This window comes from Eubalaena glacialis, chromosome 2 (genome assembly GCF_028564815.1).
Source record: "Eubalaena glacialis isolate mEubGla1 chromosome 2, mEubGla1.1.hap2.+ XY, whole genome shotgun sequence".
NCBI lineage: Eukaryota > Metazoa > Chordata > Mammalia > Artiodactyla > Balaenidae > Eubalaena > Eubalaena glacialis.
In genome coordinates this window covers 61,086,110-61,103,917 of record NC_083717.1, presented here as the reverse complement: position 1 = coordinate 61,103,917, position 17,808 = coordinate 61,086,110, and the positions used below count along the sequence as shown (strand labels likewise).

General features: G+C 37.2%; 1 protein-coding gene and 1 pseudogene across 1 annotated transcript in view; both read right to left on the bottom strand.

The window, feature by feature from the left end:
• The window catches only part of HMG20A (high mobility group 20A), a 71,468-nt gene that overhangs the window by 52,174 nt on the left and 1,486 nt on the right, over positions 1-17,808 (bottom strand). The gene's annotated exons all lie outside the window — the stretch shown is intronic.
• LOC133085033 (histone H1.0-like) lies at positions 7,714-8,648 on the bottom strand (annotated as a pseudogene).

Sequence of the window (17,808 nt, the reverse complement as noted above, 5' to 3'; positions counted from 1 at the left end):
TATGTTGAGGAAAGTTCCCTCTATGCCTACTTTCTGCAGGACTTTTATCATAAATGGGTGTTGAATTTTGTCGAAAGCTTTCTCTGCATCTATTGAGATGATCATATGGTTTTTCTCCTTCAATTTGTTAATATGATGTATCACGTTGATTGATTTGCGTATATTGAAGAATCCTTGCATTCCTGGAATAAACCCCACTTGATCATGGTGTATGATCCTTTTAATGTGCTGTTGGATTCTGTTTGCTAGTATTTTGTTGAGGATTTTTGCATCTATGTTCATCAGTGATATTGGCCTGTAGTTTTCTTTCTTTGTGACATCTTTGCCTGGTTTTGGTATCAGGGTGATGGTCAGCCTTCTCTTTTTATTCATCTAACACGTGGCACTTAAATTCTATCATCAGGAATTATATCAGTTTGTGCTATGAATTTTTTATGTAAGTATCTGTCTTCTCCATGGAAGACACCATGCTCTGGATATCCTTCTAGCTTCTTCAAGTATTTTGTTTCTCTTACCATTATTTTAACCTCTTTTGCAACAATGACTATTCTTTTTTCCTTCAGATATAAATATACTCTGTTCCTAAGAAAGAAAGAAATCAAAATTTATAATAAAACCCTCCATTAATTCCTATCCTCCGTTCTAAGCAACTGCCCATACATTTACCTTTTCTTTATAACCAAACTACCTGAAAGATTATTCTAGTCACTGCTGCTACCCAATCTGAAACACACGGTTATCTGGTTTCTTTCCCTAACTCACTCTGCTGACTATTCTCAGATACCAGTCATCTCTAAGTTGCTAATTTCAATGAACACTTGTCAATCTTCAACCTCTTTGGCTGCTAACTGGCATTTGATGCTCTAAATGACTCTTCCTCTTCGAACTCTTCTTCCATTGTTTCCTATTTACTACCCTCTTGTTTTTTCCCCCATCTCTTTAGCCATTTCTTCAGACTTTGGCCCTTTTCTCTCTACATGTTTTCCTAGTCATCTCTCTCAGTCCCAATGTTTCAACAACCACTTATACTGATAACATCTAAAACCAACTCTCAAATTCCAGGCCTGTATCTCAAATGGCAAAGATTATCCTCCTTTGGTGTGCCATAGGCAACTCACACTTTACACGTATAAAACTTAATCCATAATCTTTTCCTCGAAACCTGTTCCATCTCCCATGTTCTCTATGTCAGTTGAGGGTACGCTACTCGTCACTCAGTCTAAAAACCTGGGTGTCCTTTTCAGCATTTCCCCTGCCCTTCTCACCACGTGCAATCCCTTACCAAAACCCAGTTGATCCTGTCTCCTCTTCCATGTTCCCGTGATTACTGTCTCAGTTAAAGCCTTTATTTTTCTTGGCCTGGATACTCTAACAGCGTCCATCCTGCCTGTCCTTCCTGCCTCCAATCTGTTTCCATACAGCTGCCAGTGATCTTTCTAAAATACAAATCTACTTATGCATATCATTCCTTGTTTAAAATCATTCAAGAGGCTACCCACTGTCTTCTGGTGATTTTTACTTTTTTCTTTTTAAAATTCTGTTTGAAAGCAAAAGAAGTTATGCTTGTTTTGAATGCTTAAAGTTTGAATGTCTTACAGTAAGGATACATAATTTTATCATTAGAATAAACAATAAAACTTGGCCCCATAATAGTGAGTGACCACCTTTAAACCAGTTTTGGGATCAGAAAAAGGAATTTTGATATGTTTAAATGAACTAGAACACAAAAAGTATAGTTATTGAAAACAATATATTAAAAAAACTAAGTCTTCTCTACGTTGAATTCACATCTTTGATACCCTCTATTTGTTCACATGAAACATCTTACAAATTTATCCCTTAGGGAATAAGATTCAGCTGACTTGCCAATAAGACTATTATATATAGATGACAAATACTCAGTAAAAAAATGCAGTCCTGACCTTCTCTTTTCTTTAAGTAAATAAAAGAACAGTAAACTCCAGGCACGCCTGTTTTATTGTGATTTGTGGATACTGTGTGTTTTTTTTGTTTTTTTTTTTACAAATTGGTGCATTGCAGCAACCTTATGTCAAGCAAGTCTATCAGTGCCATTTTTCCAAAAGCATTTGCTCACTTCGTGTCTCTGTGTGACATTTTGGTAATTCTTGCAATATTTCAAGCTTTTTCATTATTATTATATTTGTTATGGTGATCTATGATCTTTGATGTTGCAAAAAGATTATAACTTGCTGAAGGCTCAGATGATGGTTGGCATTTTTCAGCAATATTTTTAAATTAAGTATTGTATTATTTTTTAGACATAATGCTATTGCAGACTTAATAGACTACAGTATAGAATAAACATTAACTTTTATATGCACTGGGAAACCAAAAAATTCGTATGCCTTGCTTTGTTGCAGTTATCACATTATTGCGGTGGTCTGGAACCGAACCTGCAATATCTCTGAGGTATGCCTGTGTATCAAATAGCTTATGTCCAGGAAATAAACAGTTTTTAAAAGATGAAATAAATGAGTATCATAAGATTTAATGCTCAATATACATAACTACTTATGATGGAGCTTACTATTAATTTTTGAACTAGGAAGATTATTTTCCACAGTATCATATTTAAATACATGCTTTAGGTCTTGAAATTAACAGGTTATCAGATAGAGTAATTTCTAGTCTCTCCCATAACCCTTTTAATTACAGTATCTATGTTCTTTCCTGCAATATATTTCTGTTGTAATCAACTCTAAAATCCCTTGAGAGCAAATACCATTCAGTATTATTATACATGCATTACCAAGTAAGGTTAAGAGAAAGTGTTAAACCAACTGAGATCCCATGATGCCAGTTAAATTTCAATTCTTCTTTCTAGGCTCTCCAAACATGTCAGCACTATTGCAGTGAAGTGGGTCATAAGTTTCGGGTGATGTGATTTGCTTGAAAGACAAAGAGAGCAGAGTGTAGAACAGACTATTACAGGTCACAGCAAAGTAGGTTCAGAACTGCAGCTACAATTTATTTATTATGCATATTTATTAAGTACTGAAACAACAAACATGTAGCCCAGCAAAGAGTTGAATACACCAGGTTAAACATGCCTTCCCTACCCTCTAAGAGGGCATAGTTTGAAAAAAAGAACACTTTAATTATCAATTTAATACCCAGGAGGAAAAAAGCTCTCAATCATTATACTGTATTAACTGCTTTCTAAAACAGTTCATAAAATGATACACTACTGAACTTAAATCCACTTATTCTATTTGAAAAAGTGTTCTGAATTTAAAATCTTTGAACTCAAGCTTCCTATTGGATGATGATCAATTTTTAGCTAACAGGATAGTGTCCTTGATATATAAAAACGATTGCTGTTTCACCATTGGTGAGGCATTTTCTATTTTTTAATAACAAGGATGCAATTATATCAACTCATCCTTAGTCTTCTACCTAGCCCCCTTGGAGCAGCAATATTTATCTACAGGGCAGCACTCTAAGGTAGGATGCAAATAGAGATCAATTCCAATCCTATGCACCAGGATTATTTTATTACATGATGGAATTAAGCTACAAAGTAAAATTGAGCTGTAATTTCTAGTGTGATAAGGTTTTACTTATCTAAGTAAACATTAAACACTTTGCAGAATGGAATACAACTCTACGGATGGTAACATAGGCATAGAAGGTGAAGACTGTAAACAGTTTAACTACCCTACTCTTTACCAGTGTTAGTGCTGTTAGACAAGACTGCTAAACAAGTAGAAGATAAATAACTAGTAAAGGCTGGCAGCTAGAAATATATAGTTAACCCAAGTCTTTCTTGGTACAATAAATGAATCCATACACTATCCTCGGTATCACGTATTGCTAGAGAAAGATTTTAATTAAACGTGAGGGAGAAGAAATAGGCCAATTAGAATTCTGCAGGTAGTTTGTTTTGCTAGGAAATAAATGGCTAGAGCTGACACTGTCTTTCTGGCAAAATAAAGCTGCTCTTTCCCCTTTCTAGAAATAAACATAAAAACCACTCCATTACATTTATTTAATATAGTCTCTAAATGGGCAATTCGCTTGAGAAGACTGTTTTCACATAACGGCAGAGTTCCCAGTACTTAAGTCTCCTCACCCCTTCTATAACCATAATGTACCATATTTGTACACTGCTATAGTACTATAGGAAGAATTTCAATATTCCTCATATTCTTTCACTAGCTCTAGAGTCAGTGATTTACATTTCAAAAACCCAAGAAAGAACCCGCAGCAGCAACCAGAGGATTATGAAATTCAGAAACTTAGTCATACCTGACAGCAGGCATTTACAAATTCTTATCATTTATAAACTCCCAATTTCATTGACCTGAGAATAGCTATGAATGTCTGGTAAATCCACAGATATCAATAAGTAGATGAAGCTTTAAAAATTATTTCACTAAGAATTAACAATTTTGTTAAAGGCAGAATTAAAAATAGCAATAATAATGATATGATGATGTGAGAAACCAGTCATTGAGAATTCTCACTCTTTTTGTTTCATTTCCCTTCCCCGTCATGGCCCTGAACCTGATAATATGCATAAGAAACATTCAGCATGCTTTTTTCAGTTTATGGGAGAATTCTAAGTATGGTACCTAGACTTTAGAAATAAATAAGAATACCTCATTTACTATACATTAAGAAATATAAGTCCCTAAAACATTTTCTTTTCTAAAAAATTGAACTATAGTTGATTTAGTACTGAGTTAGTTTCGGGTATATAAAACATTTTCTTTTGAAATGAAAATGTCTAAAATTGGTAGTAAACATTTTTTTCATGAGTTTCAAGAAATCCTAGTGGCCTGAAAGCTGTCTCAAATTGTTGAACTTATAATTTTATACCAAACATACAATTAAGCATCTCATTTTACTGAAATTAGCTTAAAAACAACTAAAAATTTAATTAAAAATTAGTTCTAAGATGAAGAAAGAAAACACAAGCTCTCTAAGAAAATGTAGAATACTTTGTAATATCAAGTCATAATAGCTCTGTATATCTTATAAAACATATGAAGACATTAGTATTGTGAAATGTGGTCATTTTTGCCTTGTGATTAAAAGGCAAGTCATGTACTTTGGTAACATTATGGCACATTTATATGACTAAAATAGCTAACAACCTTTACACAAACAATACTGTCAATCTCAGTAGTAAGCAAATGTAATTAGACCACATTTCCTTTGTAGGGCTCTAATGTTTAAAAAAAAAAAAAAGTAGTTCTAGAAAAGAAGATAAGTTGTTTAGCCAGGACTGCCACTGAGAACACTCTGCCTCTAGTTTCCAAGGCTCCAATCTAAGAAATGCGGGCAGGTGTATTCCTTTGCGGGGGCTTAAATAAAATCTGCCCACAACTGCCAGTTTAGCTTAGCACATAAAATATACATCACTGAGAAGACAGGCTAATCACCAGAAACTGTCTCCAGGCATTACAATGATTACATGGTGCCTTTCTCAGAGTTATTTTGAAGAAATAAAGGATTAAACCAGAGGAAACAATCCCTCCACGCTCCCAGGGTACAGGGCACACCTATGAAACGGTTCCTGACCTATATAGTTTACCTAAGGTGGCATGCTATCTTTTTTCATTCATCATATATTTACCAAACACGTAATATGTACCAGGCACTTAGTTAAGACACCAGGGCTACAACAGTGAACAGTCTCTGCTTTCATGAAAATTATGGTTTGAGGTGAAAGATTAAGCAAACATACCAATAAATACAATTTTAAATTGTGAAAACTGCCATGAAGGAAAAGAACAGAACACTACAGAAAAACAGTAGGAGATGTCACGTAAACAGGGGACCTTTCTGAAGAAGTAAAGTGAGAGCTGAATGTTAAGTACATTCCATGCTGAAGAACTAGGACTTGAGTGAGAACTTGGCGCTTTGGAAGAAGTAAAAGAAGGCTAGAGTGGGCTGGAGTAAAGTGGTCAGGAGAGAGCAGCAGGGACTATATCCTGCGGAGACGTGGGGTTATCTTAAACATTTGAGTTTTCACCAAAGCGTAAGAGCAAACCTTTTAAGAATTCTTAAGAACGGCATGATATGATATTTATGCTTTTTAAAGGATCATTCTAACTTCTATGTAAAGAATGGATTGATGGGTAGTAAGAATGAATCAAGGACGCTACCATTGGGAAGCTACTGCAACAGTCCACCACAGCGTGATGGTGGCTTAGAATAGGGTATAGCAATGAAGATGTAGTAATATAGGGTGGATTCAATATATTTAAGAGGTAGAATCAATAAAATTTTGTAGTGGTCTGAATGGTGTGTGTGTGTGTGTGTGTGTGTGTGTGTGTGTGTGTGGTAGTGAGAGGTCTCAAGAATAATCCCAAGACTTTTTTTTTCCCTTGTTTTTTCAATTTTATTTTAAAGTTTGAAAATTACAAACACAGCAAATTCTTCCAGGCACAAATAACACTTGTTTACAAATAAAAAGGGGGGGGGGGAGGGAGACGCACAATTGCGCGTTTCTCTATTTTATTAAAAAAAAGGGAGAGAGGACTGTACAGGTTTTTTCTCCCAGCTCCCAGGTGTGAAACATAAGTACTAGCCCTAGATATGAATATATACATGTACACACACATACACACAGACCTAGCTCTGTAAAACTACTTAGCAATTCAAAGTCGACTGCAGTATGTCTTACTGTCCACTCCCCGCCCTCCCCTCCTCTCCCATCTACAACTACTTATAAAAGACTCAGAAGTAAAGAGGTCGGGAGGTTTTTAAGTGGTGGGTGGCAGGGCTGGAGCGCCACCAGACTGCTAAGCAAAGCCACTTCTTGTACAGGAGAAACCAAAAATCAGGGGAAAAGGAAAAAGGTCCTCCTAGGATACAATCCAATTGTGTGGAAAAACCCAAGTTTCAACAGGGCACACTGAGGCACTTGGCTGACTGACTCTCCACCCTTCCCCCAAAGTTTCTACTCCTGTTTAACAGGAGACTTTTGGAAGCCAGAGACTTCCCCCCCACCCCCCCAGTGGCTAGTTTCCAGCTGACTGAGAGAAGCCACAGTTTCTTGGACCAGCTGTCACTTCAACCTCCTCCACGTCCCTAGGACAACAGGGAGGCCACTGGGACAGACTAACAGAAGTGAGAAGGAAACTAGATTTGGACGCCCCACTGCTCACCATTGGGAGGTGGAAGTCAGCCTAGAGAGGGTTTTTTTCCACCTCCCTCCTTTGCCGTCCAGCTGCTGCCACCCCTCTCCTCAGGGCCAAGGTTCTGAAACTCTCACAAGCAGTGCTCAACTTAAAGAAAACTCGATGGCCTCATAGGTACTCCTACAAACCGTACAATTCCTGGGCTCCCTGTCAGCTAGCCACAAGAAGCTGCCTTGCCCATTCTCCCCCTCCCCCCGACCCCAACTTTTACCTGAGTGAACCAACCATGTAACTAAACAAAACACACAAACCCACACAAATCCCCAAACCCATAAGCAGATTAATAACAAATTAACAAAACAAAATATAAGTACATTCTCATCATTACAGAGATGAGATTTGTTGTTGCTGTCCTTGCATAATTGGTTAAGGAAAAATGAATTATTCCCTAATTTCTGAGGAATACAAATTCTGTCTTTTTATAAAGTCAGAAGGGAAAGGGGCAAAGGGTTGCAGATGAGGATCAAGAGAGAAGAAAGGAGAATAAGTATTTACAGAAAATAGGAGACAGGCAGGAGTGTCCACAAGGAAAGCCTCATTGTCACTTCTTGCCGGCCTTCTTGGCACTGGACTTGGCTTTGGGCTTCACTGGTTTGGCCTTCTTAAGCTTGGATGCCTTGACTGGCTTGGCTTTGACAGTCTTGGGTTTTTTGGTTTTCTTGGGCGTGGCAGCCGGCTTCTTTTTGGCCTTTAAAAAAAAAAAAAAAATTTATTTATTTATTTTTGGCTGTGTTAGGTCTTCGTTTCTGTGCAAGGGCTTTCTCTAGTTGCAGCGAGCGTGGGCCACTCTTCATCGCGGTGCGCGGGCCTCTCACTGTCGCGGCCTCTCTTGTTGCGGGGCACAGGTTCCAGACGCGCAGGCTCAGTAGTTGTGGCTCACGGGCCTAATTGCTCCGCGGCATGTGGGATCTTCCCAGACCAGGGCGCGAACCCGTGTCCCCTGCATTGGCAGGCAGATTCTCAACCACTGCGCCACCAGGGAAGCCCCCTGGCCTTCTTGACTGGGGTGGCTTTGGGCTTCTTGCTTGGGGCTTTGGAGGCAGCCTTCTTGGGCTTGGCGGCCTTCTTTGGCATGGCCACCTTCTTGACTTCCTTCGTCTTCTTGAAGGCCACTGACCTCTTGGGCTCGTCGCTCTTGGGCAGCCGGAAAGACCCTGAGGCACCCACCTTTTGGTCTGCTTGAGGACCTCAGTGGTGACCAACTGCTTGATGGACAATTTGATCTGGGAGTCGGCGTTCTCACCCACCTTGTAGTGGCTCTTGATGTACTTCTGGATGGACTGGCATGAAGAGCCAGCACAGTTCTCCGCCTGGATGGCAGCCACGGTCATGTCTGAATACTTGGGGTGGTCTGTGGACTTCTTGGAGGCCTTGGCCCACTTGGGCTTGGCTGCAGGGGTGGATGTGGAGTTCTCGGTCATGGTGGCCTGCCTGGTCCTGCTGCTGAAGAAGGCACCTTCCAAAGGGCCAGCCCTCATAGGAGGCCGAGGAAAGCCTGATTCGGGATCTGCTCTGGTGCCTCTGGCTCCCAGGCCAGTCCGAGGCAGGCTCCTGGGGACCTTGCTCAGGTTGCGGTGCAGGGGGGGACTCGCTGGGCCGGCTCTGCATGGCCCAGCCCCGCCGGTCTGTTGGTCGGTCTCGGCGCCCGGGTCTGCCTCCGCCTCCTCTGCCTCCCTTTTCCCCGCTCCGTGTCTCAACCCCAAGACTTCTAATTGAGATATCAGTAGATATTTATGAAGATAAGATTTATAGAAATAAGGAAGACTGGAGATGTAGAATTAGGGAAAAGATCAAGAGTTTAATATTGAATATGTTCTTTTCTTGATTAGTATTGCTAGAGGTCTACACATTTTACTGATCTTTTCAAAGAGTGAACTCTTGGCTCTGTAGATATTTCCTATTGTGCACTTGTTTTCTATTTAATTAATTAATTTCTACTTTTTATAATTCCCTTTCTTCTACTTACTTTGGGTTTAATTTGCAGTTCTTTTCCTAATTTCTTCAGAATGATATTTAAAGTTTTGGACTTTTTTCTCTTCCAGTATAGGCATTTAAGGCTATAAATTTCCCATCAAGTATAGCTTTAGCTGATTCACATATATTTTGATATACTGTATTTTCATTACTATTCTGTTGCAAATGTGTTTTAATTGTGATTTCTTTTTTGACCAAATGGGTCATTCAAAACGTATTTTGGGGGGAGTTTGCCAGCTACTATTTATAATCCATTTCTTACTTAATTGAACTGTAGTCAGATAACATATTCTGGATGAAATTTGTTGAGACTTGCTTTATGGTCTATCATAAGATCTACTTTGTTAAATGTCCCATGTGAACTTGAAAAAATATTTTTTTGAAGCCATATTACTGGAATTAGATATATACAAATTTATAGTTCTCACATTTTCCCTGGTAGAATGACCCTTTTATAATTATGAAATATTCTTCCTTATTTCTAGTTATTCTTGTATTCAAGTCTATTGTGTATAGAGGGTATAGTCCTCTAGGGAATGCTAATTGAGAGTGTGGGGTGTTTATAGGTCCTTTCTTCCTTGGAGGGACCTGAATTTTAATGTTTGCTTGTCAACATCATGAGATGGACAGAAATTCACTCTGCTTTATAGGGATTTTCTGCTTAGCTTGCTTAGCTTCTGCTCTGCTTAGCCTCTGACTCTGCACCAAAATCATTTCTTGGTGCTTCCCTTCCCTACTACGATCTTGGCTCCTCAGTCCAGGCCACCTGGGGACACCTAAACTCCAATTTTTATGTACTCAGCCCCATGAGACTACTGGCTCTCTACTTCTAGCAGAAATCCTCTGCTAAATTTCATAGATTCTTGTTCTGAACCATGTATTCAGCAAATTCTTCAAGGGGAAAAGAGAAGCTTAGAACATCAGCATGCTTTTTTGAAGTTCCCTTGGCTCCACGATTTTGGTTTAAGTCCTGGCTGCCTCAGTAGGTCTCTGATGCTTTCCCTATTCTTTTCTAAATTTTTAAAAATTTTTATTTATTTATTTATTTATTTATGGCTGTGTTGGGTCTTCGTTTCTGTGCAAGGGCTTTCTCTAGTTGTGGCAAGTGGGGGCCACTCTTCATCGCGGTGCACGGGCCTCTCACTATCGCGGCCTCTCTTGTTGCAGAGCACAGGCTCCAGATACGCAGGCTCAGTAATTGTGGCTCATGGGCCCAGTTGCTCTGCGGCATGTGGGATCTTCCCAGACCAGGGCTTGAACCCGTGTCCCCTGCATTAGCAGGCAGATTCTCAACCACTGCGCCACCAGGGAAGCCCCCTATTCTCTTCTTTTTTTAAATCCACCCTTTCATATTGTTCTCAGCAAAAGGATTAGTCTGCAACAACCTAGTCCCTCAGAGCCAGGAACGGAAGTCATAGTTTGGGTTCTCAATCAAAACTCTACTGCTTATTAGCTGTGTGACTTGGGCAAGTTATTTGACCAAACTATTTAAACATTCTGAGTTTCAATTTTCTCTTATGTAAACGAAAATAACACCATCTCATAAATGTTGTGAGGATGTGAAGATTAAATGAGATGTCTGTAAAATATCTAGTAACAAAAACACTTTAATGAGGGCTTACTATGTACCAGACACTTTATATGGATTTAATAACTTAATGTAGATATAGTTACTATCTCCCATTTCCTTTTCAAGATCACATACTAGTAAGTGATGGAGCTAGGACTTGACTTTAGAGCACTTTTCTTACTAACTACTCAATACTGCTTCTATAATATTGCTTTAGTAATGTGCCTGACACTGGTGTGTGCTCAATGAATGTCAATTATTACGATACAGAAAATACAAATGCTTCAGAAATATACTAATCAGATCAGTTTTTCTATTTCTTTCCTGGATTTATTTTTCTCCTTTTTCATTTTGGCATAAAGATACTTACAACATCTTTCAATATATTTTAAAAGAAGCTACTGTGAAAAATGAATGTCTACTAGCCTACTGAATGAATAGGTAATAATTTGCTTAACCATTATTCTATTGTTGGATATCTAGAAGGTTTCCATTTTTTAAAACAGAATAGATATCAGTGCCATTAACATTTTGTCCCTTTCACTATTTTCCTTACTTGAAGTATTTTCTCAGAATAAAATCCTATCAGTGGAATACTGGCTCAAGATATGAGCATTTTATTATTGCTGACACAACAGCTATATTGTTTTCTCAAAGAGTTGTAGTAATTGTGGTTATCACTGGCAATAAAAATGAAAGGTTTGTGTCAAGAGAACATTAATTAAAGCTATGAAGTATAGGAATGAAGGAAGTGTGGAGATAGAAAGAGAAGGGAGATATAAATTTTGAGGCTATGAAAGAAAAAAGTGGAGTATCTGGATACTATTGATATTTCTTGTGAAGCAAGGGGTATTAGTTTCACTTAAAGGAGTAGGGATGGAAGAAAAGGGCTGGGCTTTGTTGAAAATTCCAAATGCTTAAATACAAATACACATATGTACACATCATAATCTTTCAAGAGTAATGTTTCTATGATAGTTTTCAAAAGATCTGTGTCTTCCACCCCGCCTCAATACAATCTGGGACACAGATAAATACTTTTTAGGTGTAATTTACAGATGGACTATCTGATACATTAGGGTTCAACCTGATCTTCAGTATCACTTCTTATTCAAACCTATCACCAAACATTTAGTAATTTGGTGTGTGGATCTTTATTATTGTTGTTTTAAAACACACAGAGAAATGATTTCTTTTAAGAATAAAATATTAAATTATAAAAAATTATAATATAAATTACAAAACAACCACATAGATTGTTGTTTTCACTTAGCTCAATTTAGCAAAATGTACTCGGAAGCAGGAGGCCTATGTTCTAGGGCCCATTGTGTAACTTTATTTGGTGTGTAATTTTGGGCCTTAATTGTCTTATCTATATATTGGGGTATTTTATCTGACTAAAAGCCAGCATTAGAACATGGCATCTCTTGTTTTATATTCCTGATCTAAAATTTGTCTAGTGAGCATACTATATTGAATAAAAATGAAAGAATCTCTCTTCCTTCGCTAATATGTACTGTGCTTTGAATATCTCATTAACCTTGTTATCATGTTAGACTTGTTATTTTAAAAGTTACTGAAAAAAAAAAAAGTTACTGAATATTTTGTGGGCCTCTCTGAGGGCCATTTCGTCTGTTCCTTCTACCATCAGATGACTCTCAATGTATATACTTAAAGGCAGTTGCTTTCCTACTACTACCTTCCTCCCACTTTGCTCCTATCATTGATTTTGGAGTAGTACGTACCTGTTCATCAGGGAGAAACAGAAAGGGCCTTGAAAATTTGGGCTTAAAGAGAGTCCTTACTCTCTTTGTCTATGTGCTATAGCCTCCCCAATAAAAAAATAAAATAAAAAAACTTTCTCTGCTAACTGCTTCACTATGTTCATACGTAAGTAAGCGCCTGATTGTTCAAGTTCCATTTCAGATTTCTCTTCCAGTTTCCATTAGCCTACATTAAATTTTAGTAGTGATACTGAGAGATCATGGAGTTTGCGACTGATAATCGGCCATATTCAAATCCTGTCTCTATCACTTACCGGTTAAGTGACTTTGGGCAAGTGACCTAACCTCTCTAAGCCTCTATCTTCTCATATGCAAAGTGAAGTTAGTTAATACCTACACCACCAAATTATGAGAATTAAGTTAGTCGAATGGGAATTGGAATTATGGCTAAATGTAGTTTAAATGTGAATATCATTTAGAAAATAAGGAGAACACCACTGAATAAAAGTAGTTTTTGAGCTGATTCAAATTAGAGGCTGGTTTGATTCCTAGGGTCCTTAAAAATCCATACCCTTTAAGGAAACTATTCCAGATGAGGGAGCAAATATAAAGGCTTTGAATTCCTTCATGCTCCAACAGATGCCAATTCCATGGTACAGAAACACTTAACCATATTAGAAGCCATAACCAAAGAGAAGAATAATTTTATGTCTATCCAATTAGCCAAAAATTTTGCTGGTGAAATTGTGGTTAAAACAACACAGCTGTATGTTGCTGGTGGCATTAGAAATTAGCATAACCTTTTAGAGAAATAATATAGCTATTGTATCAAGAACTATAAAATGCCCATACTCTTAGAACGAATAATCCCACTCGTAAGACTTTATTCTAAGAAAATAATTCAATAAGGAAAGTAACTATGATTTTATTTAATAGTGCCTGGCACATAAAAGGTACTCAAGTACTTCTTCAAATGAATACCTTCATGTGTACCGACTTCTCCAAATCACTGCCCTTGGTTCCTTCCCATTATGATCTAACTATTTGCATTATATGGGGATAGTTTTAGGATCAAACTATAATATTTTTGTCTAGTCTCTGTTCTCCCATCTTCTCCATTAACTTCACTGGTGATTGCTATCAGACTCCCTTATGATACTTTCACCATCTGAACTTAGTTGACCTTCACACTAAAACTAAGTTGACCACATACCACATCCTTGACCCAATCAAAAAGAAATGTGAAGCTTCCTTCAAATTCCTAAAATGTCGTTCTTCTTTGTCAACACCCTTCTAGTCTAATCATTCACCTCATTGCCTGCTTCATAAGACACAAATAGCCAGCAACCTTCACATCTATCCTCACCTGATCCTCGACATAACTTTAGTCCTGTACCTAGACACTTACATTTCCCTCTAGGATCTGAGAATTATCACCTCCTGCTTTCCTTCTTCTAGCCCCATCCAAAATCCAAATTCTTCAAGTTTATGTATCTCCCCCCTCCTTTTTAACGGTATAATGCACATACCATAAAATTCACCCCTTCAGTGTACAATTCAGTGGTTTTTAGTATATTGGTATACAAGGTATTTTAGTATCAAGGTTGTGCAATCATCACCACTATCTAATTCCAGGACATTTTCATCATCCCCTCAAAGAAATCCCATACACATTAGCAGTCACTCCCCATCCCTGCCCTCCACTCCCTGGCACACTAATATACTTTCTGTCTCTACGGATTTGCCTATTCTAGACATTGCATATAAATGGAATCATACAGTATGTGGCCTTTTGTGTCTGGCTTCTTTCACTTTAGTGTAATATTTTCAAGATTCATCCATTTTATAGCATGTATCAATACTCTATTCCTTTTTATTGATAAATAATTTCCCACCATATGACTATACTACATTTTGTTTATTCATTCATCAATTGATGCACATTTGGTTTGTTTCTATTTTTTGGCTCTTATGAATAATGCTGCTAGGAACATGTGGGGAAAAGTTTTTGTGTGAACACATTTCTAATTCTCTTGGGTATGTAACTAGGAGTGGAACTGCAAGTTAAGTATCTCTTGATACCTAAATCTATTCTGTTTCTGAGTTCAGACAGCCTGGGATATCTCTCAAAATGCAAACAGCCATACACTGACTCCCTACCCCACCTTCACTCAAACACCTTCAGTCTTCAGAATCTGTACGTATTAATTACCACTTAGTTCTTTCCAATTAAATTGAGGGCAGGGATCAGTTCTCATAGGTCTCATCATATAGTAGGTGTTTAATATATGCTCAATATATTGATACCATATGCTCACAAATGGGAGAACTACTTACCCTTTCATTCAACAGATCTTTGAGTGTCTACTGTACATGGGTCACTGTGTTTAATACTGGCTATAAATAGTGGACAAACGTTATTGATCAGTTTCATCTACCCCAATTGCCAATTCAACTCCACTAATATTTACTGAATACTTCTGATGTGAATGGCATTGTGCTAGGTTTGACAGCAGACACAGATAGGAATATGTTATAGTCTGCAGACTTTTGACAGTTCATAAACTCTACATATAGTAACAACAGAAACATACAACAGCAGTAGCACTGTATATTAAATGCCATAAGAAAAGTACAAAATGCTCTGGAGGGTCAACAGACACACATATGGTTGGGAGAATGGACAGAGAAGAGGACAGACATCAGACAATACTTCTTGAAGCTGAAGGTGGTACTTGAGAAAGGGCCACAAAGAAGGTGGCATTCTGATAGATAAGGATTCCCAGGAAAAGAGAAAGTGTTCCACACAGAGAATAGCATGAACAAAGATAGAAAAGGCTGGATACTGTATAGAATTTTTTTTTCAGAGACCAATCTAGTTAGGAATGTGTAGATGGGTAATGACAGAAGGGTCTTGAATATTAGGCTTAGTATTTAAATAGGTTTAGAAGAATGATTCAAAAAGTTTTCCTTTAACAAATCAAATTATTTTAGTGATTCCTTAACCTTTTCTTGAAATTTTTCTATTATGCTTATTATCTAAAGTAATCATGGAAATTAGTGATTTCTCCTTCCACAAGGAATAAAAAATAAACTCTTGACAGCTAAGTGAGCATGCTTAGCTCACTGAGACTGGGGAAGGATGAATTTGAATAATTCTAGCACTGCATCCCCATACTTCGGGGAATATGTAAGGCTTAAAACAGACATGTAGGCAAATCCCAATAGCTAGAATAACAGAAGCAAACTGGGGGAAAAATAATAGCATTCATTAAGCTGCTAACACCAGGCATTGTGCCAGGTGATTTACATATAATATACTTGATCCACCAAATAACCTCATTTAGGTTTATGGCAAGTGAGGCTCAGGGAGGTCAAGTAAATTGTTAGAGGTTACCAAGCTAGTAAGAAGCTCAGCTAGTAAAATGTAGACATCACTTTTGAACCCAAGCCTGTCTGATCCCATATTTTCCCCATTGTTCACTTGTATTTGTGAACAAAGGAGGCTATAATGGTAGGGTCATGATGCATGCATCAAAGAAAAGGGTTGAATATTTAACACAGGGGCTTTAATGGTCTGAAGAAAAATTAGACTGAAATATTCAAAACTGGGTTTAGAATGGCTTAGAGATCAAGACCAAGAGAGATCAAGCTTAGGGCTGTTTCTTGATCAGTTTGAACAATGATCACACTATAGAGCTTATTTAGGAATATCAAGGGAGCAAAATTCCAGTTTTGATTTGGAAACTAGAGAGTAAACTCCAAGAGAATACGGATATTTGTCTGTATTCACTGATGTATTCCAAGTCCCTAAAACAGAGACTAGTATACAGTAAGCACTCAATAAACTTTTCTTGAAATAATGAAAAGTCACGTAAGGGGTATTCTCGTTTGAATACTCTTGAAGGCCCTGAAATAAAGACAGCAGAACGGTAGGTTTAAAAACCATTCATGTTGTTAGCATATTCTCTTTAACACTCAACCCCATGGCAAAAACAAGCAACTACCAAAACAAGAAACATACAAAAAAGCAATAGTTGTAAAACAATAGCATGATTTTTAAAAGGTAGGTAGACAAAAGAATGAAAAGACCCTTCTGCATTATAGATAGCATCTAGTATTTCGTGGATAATCAAATTTCAGTGAGATGGAATCCAGAATTTTGACCTACTATTTTAATATTTCAAACTGCTGTGAGCTGTGAGCGGTATATCCAATGACTGCTTTTTGGAAATGAAAATGGTTATCTAATCTAAATATTCTGAAAAAAAATGGACAATCTCTTTATTATTGATGACAAGGAATGAAGTGAAAACCTCAAATTCATTTACTTAAAGAAGTAACAGAGTACACTTACAAAAGTCTTTACTTTTCTAATTTTGATAGTATGTTTCTATTAGAACATGCAAAGAAAACTGCAACAAAGAACATTAAGGGGGAAAAAAAAGCCTTTGGAAGACAGCAAGCCTCTCTACAGAAACACTTTTAAAGAGAATAAAAGCAGGTTCCATGAACTTCCCTCTATTTTTCACAAGCTTTTCTAATATTTCTTCTTTGACGGAACCAATGAATAACTGCCTGTTATCACAAAACATCTTTTTTCAAATATGTGCTTTAAAAATTGCTTTCTTCTGAACAGACAGTTCTTCAAGCTGCTCAAGTCTCTCAGCTGCAACAAGTTTTCTTATTTCTATTATACTGCATTTCTTCCCTGGAACAGTATAAAGACCAATTTTAAAAACTCCTTTGCTTTCCAAAGATAATTTCCTAAAGGCAATACTGCTGTATCTCAATCAATATTTTAACTATCTTTTCTCTATCTATTTCATTTAGTTCCACAATCTTTACTCACTTCAGTAATTCTTAATACTGTAGTTTAATAGTTTAATTTGTCAGGGTGATCATATCATATATTCTTCTATATTACACTAATATAGAAGATAATGAATACCTTCTTTCTAATCAATTAATAGTTGCTTGAGGCAGTCTACATGTCCCTAACCTTCTATTAATAACAACACAGACATAATTGTGTCTTGCCTTTTCAACTTCTGCAGAAATTCTATAGTCCTTCAAAAGATAACTCACTGATTTTAGGGTCTTAGTTTTTTTTTTTTTTTATGTCTATAGAAAGTTAAAACATATATTTTTTCCTTACTGTAACATTTAAGTTACAGTTGTTCAAACATTTTAGTTTAAATCACATTTTCTAATAAACTCTAAACAAACTAGCTTTCGAAAAGAACCAGAATTAAAACAACTGCAAATTCTGAGGGTAGATTAGGTGACAACCCCAAAAGAAAAAATACACAGGCCTTATTCTTTTAAAAATTCTTGAAAGACATTACAGTTCACTTGATATTCTAAA